The following is an 8,648-nucleotide window of genomic DNA, read 5'->3' on the forward strand; positions in this document are numbered from 1 at the left end:
GGGGCTAGGTGTGTGGCTTAGGGTGAGTCCAGGGTGTTTAGTAGGGTCCCCAAGTTGTATGGTCAGGGGATGGCTCGAGGTGGCTCGGGTGTGGTTCGATAAAAATGAGAGTTGGCTCGAGGGAGATTGCATGGGTTCGAACTAGGGTTGGGTAGAAAAGAAAAGGGTCGAACCATGGTCCACGGGGGTCAGTTCATGGTTCACTAGGTTTGTTTATGTATAAAAATCTATGTTTAAAATTTGAGAATAAAATATTAAATTTGGAATTAATTCGAGAATTAAACGCTTCACGAATTAGTAAATAGTAAATTAAATCGAAAGCCTCAAATTTAAGCTAAATAAAAATATATAAAAATTAAATTGAAGCTTAAATAATTATTTGGGATGGTTTATATTCAATAAAAGTAAGAAAAGTCAAAATCAAGAAATTTTACGTCTACGGGCAAAACGGTCATTTTATACCTGGGTAGTACAAAAAGGGTTGGTAGTGTGCCTGTAATGACGCGAATTCTTATTTTGAATGAAGTACAAATTAAGATATAATTATTGAGTTGTTAATTAAGTATTATTAAAGAATTGTTAATTCGGGATCAAGCTTTTGGGATCCACTGAATTTAAAAAGGGATAACCCGATCTACTTCAAATTACATTATCTCGAGAAATCCAACTATCAAAATGAGATTCTGACTCGTGGCAGATAAGATTGATTCGGATTTTCTGAACTAGTCGGATGAAGCCTATAAATAGAAGCTGAATTCTTTTATTTCCTACACCACATTTTCCAGAGAGAGTTATAGCCTTATACCTTAGGTTTTCTTGCCAGTTTATAGGGCACTTTGGTGTCGGGAAGTTTCAAAGCTAGTGTCGACTCGAGGAGGGATCTGTTAACTGAGATCGAGAAATCATCAGCGGGCTGACGACGGACGCATGTATAATCATGAAGCCTTAAATAGTGATTTAAGGATAATTAGGGAGAACTTTGTAGCATGTTTGATAATTCAGGATCTGGTTTGATAGTGATTTCATTATGTTGGTATTGTCTAGGTTCAAAGCTTTCTCTCAGATTGTTTTAGTGAGGTACGTGATGTAATGACTGAGATATCCAAGCGTAGTATACACACTTATATGCTGCATATTTATATGTTGCATGATACATATTTTACTGCTTTGGCATATTATACATGACATACCATGTTGAGCCTGATATCTTTTGAGATATACCTCTTTGTTGGGATCGCTCAGCCCTATTCTGTATTGTGGACAATGGGGCATCGAGAGCTACAGTGTCCGACGGGACCCGTGGCTCTGATGACTTGGATATTGTAGGTCCACGTCTTGATGTTGAGTGTGAGCCAAAACATGCCTAGGAAAGATCAGAGACTACACACTCAGGTGCCTTTAGATTGAGCATGAGATTTTTGACTTGATCCTTGATATCCGAGCATATTGCATTTCGCATACATCATATCAGTTTGTATACTTGGACATTATCTTATTGGGCGATTGTCGCTCACGTCCTTGTTTTCATTTTGTGCACCCCATTCCATGGGGCAGGTATTAGGTTGGACGGTTCGGACGACCAGGACAGTGGATAGAGCAGTTGGATTTTCGGTGGTGATCCAGTGGAGGTTTTTATGTGGTTTATCATTTTCTCATTCAGAATTATGTTTTCGTTATGGTTGTATTAATGTTTAAGAATGAGGTTAGTTGTTCTGTTTTTGTTTGGGTTGTAAGATGATTAAGTATTTTGTTTCCGCTGTTTAATCGTTGTTATTAAGTTTAATGTTGCATGTTTATTAGTCTGTTTAGTAGTGGCTCGGGTAAGGGCGCTACATTTGGTGGTATCAGAGCATGCAAAGAGTTTTGGGACATTAGTAATTCTGTTTTGAGGATTTAGAGGTTGATTTTGTTTCCTTTCAGATGTCAGGAGATGGAAGCAGTCACGGAAGTGTGGGACATGGCCGTTATTGCAACGATGAGGCTGGCCGAGAATATCATTGCAGAGATCGTGACGGAAGGCGTCATCGAGATCATGATGATATGAGACGTAGCAACCGTGTCAACATTATGGATTTCATGAAGATTGGACCTCCACGGTTGATCGGAGATGAGAATGGTGATGTTTCTGAAGCATGGGTCGATATCATGGAGTAGTGTTCTCGAGTGTTGCACTATGACAAGGATGAGAAGATGGAGGTAGCCGATTTCATAATTCGAGGAAAAGCTCGTAAATGGTGGAAACCTGTTTCTGCCATTCTAGTTCGGCAGCATTGGCGAATTTGTTGGGGACATTTTTTTCAGGCCTTGATCAATCATCACTTTCCGCCATCTTTTCGCCAGACGAAGGAGATGGAACTGTTGACCATTAAGCAAGGAGATTCGAGCATTGAGGATTATCAAAAGCATTTTACGGATCTGTTGCCGTAAGCTCCTCACATCAGTGAGAATTCTGCAGCAAAATATTCTCACTTTTTGAATGGTTTGAACCAGGAGATTTTTGATCGAGTTTATGTCTGTGATCTTAGTTCGTACGAAGGATTAGTGAATCGTTGTCGTCAAGCTGAGATCAGTATTTCTAGGAGGAAGGCTATGCAAGCTAGAAAAAGTTCTAGTTCGTTGTCACCGAGGGGTCAGTCTTTGAAGAGGTCTGTATCTTCTTCTTCTTCCGGTTCTGGTGGGGTGCACAGCTTTGGTAGGAAAAAGCTGCAATGTGGCCACTGCGGAGGCAATCACCAGACCGAGAATTGTCGAAAAGTAAAAGGTGCTTGTTTCAATTGTGGTGGTTTTGGTCACATGAAGAGGGATTGCCCTAATTTGGAGAACAGAGTAGAGATGGAGGTTCTATGACAGTGTCTTATAATAGAAAACAGCCTGAGGCCACTTTGCAACAGAAAGATTTTTCTGCTCAAGGTTCTCGTCGTGGTGGAATATCACAAGGATCTCATCAACGCCCACGAGTTCAGGGGCAAGTGTTTGCCCTAAACCAAGAACAAGCTGAGGAGCAAAACGAGATAGTCATTGTAGGTAATTTTCTTTTATGTGGTATTCCTGCATATGTATTAATTGACACTGAGGTGTCGCATTCATTCATAGCATCAATGTTTGTTAAAAAGCATAAACTACTCTACGTGTCATTATATGTTTTAATGTCGGTGTCTACACCGATGAGATAAGAGGTTTTAGCTAAGCGACTTGTAGTAGACTGTTTGTTAGAGTTTGAGGGAAAATACTTGTCTGCCAATTTGATGATATTGGCTATGGAAGATTTTGATTGTATTATGGGAATCGACCTATTGACTAAGTATAGAGCGACTGTAGATTGTTATCAACGTCTTGTTCAGTTTCGTCCAGAAGGAGACGAGAATTGGTTCTTCTTCGGTGAGGGAGCTCGACCTCCAATGCCAATAGTGTCTGCTGTAAAGACACAATGGGCTTTAATGAAAGGAGGAGAAGAATACCTCATTTATGCCGTTGACGTATCAAAGGATGTAATCAATGTGAAGAACATTCCATTTGTCGATGAATTTCCTGATGTTTCCCCAATGAAATTCCCGGATTTCCTCCGGAGAGGAAAGTGGAAACGGAGATAGAGTTGGAACCAGGAACCGTACCTATCTCCAAAGCGCCTTATATATTGGCACCAACAGAGATGAAAGAGTTGAAACAACAGTTACAAGATCTTCTTGACAAGGGGTACATTAGACCCTGTGTGTCTCCTTGGGGAGCACCAGTGTTGTTCGTTAAAAAAAAGGATGGGTCTATGCGACTTTGCATAGATTATCGATAGGTGAACCGAGTAACAATCAAGAATAAATATCTGTTACCAGGGATCGATGATTTGTTTGATCAACTGCAAGGGACTTGAGTGTACTTGAAGATTGATTTACGGTCTGGGTATCATCAAGTTCGAGTTCATCAACGTGATATTCCTAAGACTGCATTTCGAACGAGGTATGGGTATTACGAGTTTCTAGTGATGCCGTTTGGTTTGACGAATGCTCCATCAGTATTTATGGATTTGATGAACCGAGTATTCCAAGAGTATCTTGACAAGTTTGTCATTGTCTTTATTGATGATATACTGGTATACTCTCGTAGCCTTAAAGATCATGCACAACATTTAAGGATTGTGTTGCTAACCTTAAGGAATCACCAATTGTATGCTAAGTTGAACAAGTGCGAGTTTTGGCTCGACAGAGATGTCATCTTAGGACATGTTATATACAAAGATGGAATATCAGTGGATCCTAGCAAGATCGAAGAAGTGTTGAGTTGGCACGATCGGAATCAGCTCAAGAGATAAAAAGTTTTCTAGGTTTGGCAGGTTATTACCATAGATTCATCTCATGATTTTCTCATATTTCCAAACCATTGACACAACTGACATGTAATAATGTGCAGTTCGAATGGACACATGATTGTGAAAATAGTTTCAATGAACTGCGTCAATGTTTGACAACTACACCAGTTTTAGCTCTGCTATCTGGATCAGGAGTGTACATTGTGTACACTGATGCATCACTTCAAGTACTTGGGTGTGTTTTAACTCAGAATGGTCATGTGATTGCATATGCATCCAGACAGTTGAAGAAGCATGAAGAGAATTATCCAGTTCATGATCTGGAATTGACAGCGATTGTGTTTGCTTTGAAGATCTGGTGACATTATCTATGCGGAGAGAGATTTGAGATTTTTACAAATCATAAGAGTTTGATGTATATCTTCACTCAAGCAGAGTAGAATATGCATCAAAGAAGATGGATGGATTTGTTAAAGGATTATGATTGCGAAATCAAGTATCATCCAGGATCAGTGAATCTTACAGCAGATGCTCTTAGTCGCAAGGTGAGATTATCTGCACTTCAAACAAGTTTCATATTAAGTGTAATCCAAGATTTTTGTTTACTGGGATTTCACTTCTGTCATAAGAAAGGAATGGAACACATTCGAGTAACGAGCATTTTGTCTGAACCGACGTTGTATGCCAAAATCAGAGAAGCTCAGTTTTTTGATCCGAAGTTGAAAAAGTTAGCAAGGTTAGCTAACAGAGACAACACATCTGGCTTTGTGTTCCAAACAGATGGAACCTTGTGTCTCTCAGGAAAAATCGTAGTTCCAGAAGATTCTAAATTAAGAGACGAGATTTTATCTCAAGCCCATAGGAGTAAGTTGAGTATCCACCATGGAAGGATGAAAATGTATAAGGATTTCAAGACCAGGTTTTGGTGGAAAGATATGAAGAAAAGTGTTTACCAGTTTGTAGCCAAGTGTTTGGTTTGTTAGCAAGTTAAAGCTAAACATCGTTGACCAGGAGGAGTACTTCATAATCTTCCAATCCCTGAGTGGAAGTGGGAGCATGTGACGATGGATTTTGTCACCCACTTGCCGTTTTCTTCTAAGAATTGTGATGTCATTTGGGTTGTTGTTGTAATGCCCGAATTTAAAAAAATTTACTGTTCATCGGTTACTATTCAAGCGCTGCGGCGCTAGAATAGTAGCGCCTAGGTGCTAGATTTGCGCAAATTTGGCGCCGAGGCGCTGAAAAGTGGCGCTGCGGCGCTGAAGACGCGAAAAAATCAATATCTAAGTCCACTTTCACCTCCACCAATTATTTCCCTCCTCCTTCACGCAAACCTTCATCAATTTCCTCTTCATTTTCAAACTTTTTTCTAATTTTAAGGAAGATATGCTCAAGAAAATTACGAAATGAAGGTAGATTTGTGATCCTCTCATCACGGGCTTCACGAGGATGTAAGTATTTCCCATTTTTATTCAAGTTTGGAAATGGGTTTGAAATTTAGAATTGATATGTAAGTTGATATTTAGATACTGAGATGTTGGATATGTTGTATTTTTATTGGTTTGAATTTAAAATGGATATGAGCATGGTTTCTTGTTTCTGTGCAATATCAGTTTTTATGCCGACTGTATTTCGGTTATATGGGACGGTTCTAATGGATTTTAATGTTATGGTCTTCATCAAACTTGTAGATAATCGAGTTACTTCGATTGGGTTCTTGAATCACTCAATTCCATGAAGAGAGGAGAGATATATGTGATTTTTACTAAAATTGGTCTAAAAAAACGAGTTAGTGCATATTTGTGTACATTCCTTCTGTTTATTCCGAATTCTGGGATTTATTGGTAGGGATTTAGAATTTTGTGTTCAAATGAAAGTTATAGACATTGTCTTGTATTTGAAATGATACCAAATTGGCTAGATTCCATTGGATATTGAGGAAGTTATGCTCAAAATACTAAAGTGTGCCAGAAATGTATTGACGCAGAATTCGTGGGAATTATGTTGTATGCTTCAGATTATGAACGACTGAGGTAAACGACTTTATTTGACAAAAGTTGTGAAGAAGAATTGTTGGACATTGAGTTTTCTTGCATATCCAATTTACCGATCTTGATTTCAAAGCAGTATCAAATTAATTAATAATTTTGTACGAATTGCTCTATGTTGATAAATAATCAAGTTTGTGATATATGTATTGAAGATTTCGGTGAAGTATTGATTTGGGTTGGCTCAAGATTATTTACTTTAAGTTGGTTGATAGCGAATCGAGTAGACTGCGAGGGTTCAAGACTTCTCAACCATATATTTGAATCTTGTTGGTAATATTCGAAAGGTATGTACCGTCGTTAACATACGAGGTAAAAGTATCATTTTTTATTTTAAAATTGAAAATTCTAGTGACTCGATGAATTACTTGTGATTGATGATGATTGTGGCCTTGAGATGAGTTTATTATGATATCGAGATGATGAATTGATTTGCATCATTACATTGTATACTGAGCCCTTGTGATTCAGATTTGATATGGCGGAGGTCGCCTTGATTTATTGATTTGTTGGACGTATTGGGCTATAGTTGAGTTGGCATAGTGTATGCGGAGGTCACTGCTATGGTCTGAACACTCTCTATAGGTGCACCATATTCCTGGGATTGTAGAACACAGCACCCACCTCGAAGCGGATGAGTCGGTGGATGTTGCTGGGGGATTCTCTTCCCTTGGGTACCCTATGACTAGATGTTCGCTTGATCTTGAGATTTATTGATAGCCCACAGCTTCTAATCATGCATTGCATTATATTGCATCTTTATGAATTTCATATGAACTATTGTCATTTTAATTTCTCATATGCTTATCGATTGTATCATACTGGGTTTATACTCACAGGCACATCGGCTACCTCTTGTTTTCATGTGCTGACGGTAGGTGAGGCGAGGCTTGGGATGCAGAGTCCAGCTCCAGGCGAGGAGATACGCGTTAGAGTGGGATTCTCGGGTCTTAGGAGATATTTGATGATGTTTGGATTACTTTGGTTCACTACTTTATTTTGGCATGTTAAAATTTATATTTCAAACATTTGTGACCTTTAATTATTTTGACGATGTTTATGTTGGTTTGTGAACCACAAATTATGTGTTTTACTAAATCATTTGGGCTTTTACATTCATAATTATTAATAATAGATGTCGGACCCGGGCCCCACATTAAGTGGTATCAGACCGTAAGATATTTGGGAAGAAGGTAGATTGAGTCAGTTAGAATTGATTGATCATGTGATATTTTTGCTAGCATTTTCATTGTGCCATAATGTAAAATACATGATTATAATTGAGATATATTGTTGAGCTTTATTCGAATTTTTATATTATTGAGTCTCGAGAGCCAAAGAAATTGATACAAGATTGAGATGATTGTGATATTGTGATTTTGTCTGTGTTTGATCTATTTTATATCAGACATGGCTACTCGAGGTAAAGGTCGTGGTAGACCTAGACAGAACATACCAGTGGCACAAAATCAGGGCAGGTGCTACTCATACTCAGATGGATATAACTCGACTCCGATGATCTAATTGTTAGCTAGATTTTAGTCTTTGCACCCACCAATGTTGAAGGGTACAGAGAATGCGTTAGATTGTGAGAACTGGTTGAAGAATATTGATCAATTATTGAATCTCTGAGTATCCAGATGATCATAGAATCAATTAGTTGTTCATCAGTTATTGAATGATGCTAAGAGTTGGTGGCTTATGACTAGAAAGCTTTAGAGGGTCGAGGTACGATTGTTACCTGGGTATTTTTAAATCTGAATTTATCAACGTTGCTTTCCTACTCTTACGGAAAGATAAAGGAGCCGAGTTTGCAAATTTAAACCCAGGGAAATCTGAATGTTGAGGACTATGTTGCTATTCTCTAATTTACTGAGATTTGCTCCTTATGTAGCATCCGATGAAGAAGCTAAGGCTGATCACTTCATAAATGCTCTTAACCCAGATATCTTTACCTTGGTAAATAGTGAAGGCCTAATATTTTTTTCTGAGGTTCTTGATCGAGCCAAGGGAGCTGAAACCAGAATCATTAGACATATATGTTCTCAGTATATGCAACAACCCCAACAGTCACATTATCGACAGCAATTCAGACGGGGTATAGTGGCGGTAACAGTGGCAACATAAGGAGAGCGGTTTAGGGCTAGAGGCAGAAATTTAAGAGGCATGGTAGTATTTTTCGAGTTCTAGTGGATCAAGACAGACTGGTTCAGTTCAGAGTACTGGTTATTCAGGTCCGACTTGTGTCAGTGTGGTGTAGACATTATACTGATCAGTGTAGAGGAGTCTCGGGAGCTTGC

The sequence above is a fragment of the Primulina tabacum genome, chromosome 1 (genome assembly GCF_025594145.1).
Source record: "Primulina tabacum isolate GXHZ01 chromosome 1, ASM2559414v2, whole genome shotgun sequence".
NCBI classification, from domain to species: Eukaryota; Viridiplantae; Streptophyta; class Magnoliopsida; order Lamiales; family Gesneriaceae; genus Primulina; species Primulina tabacum.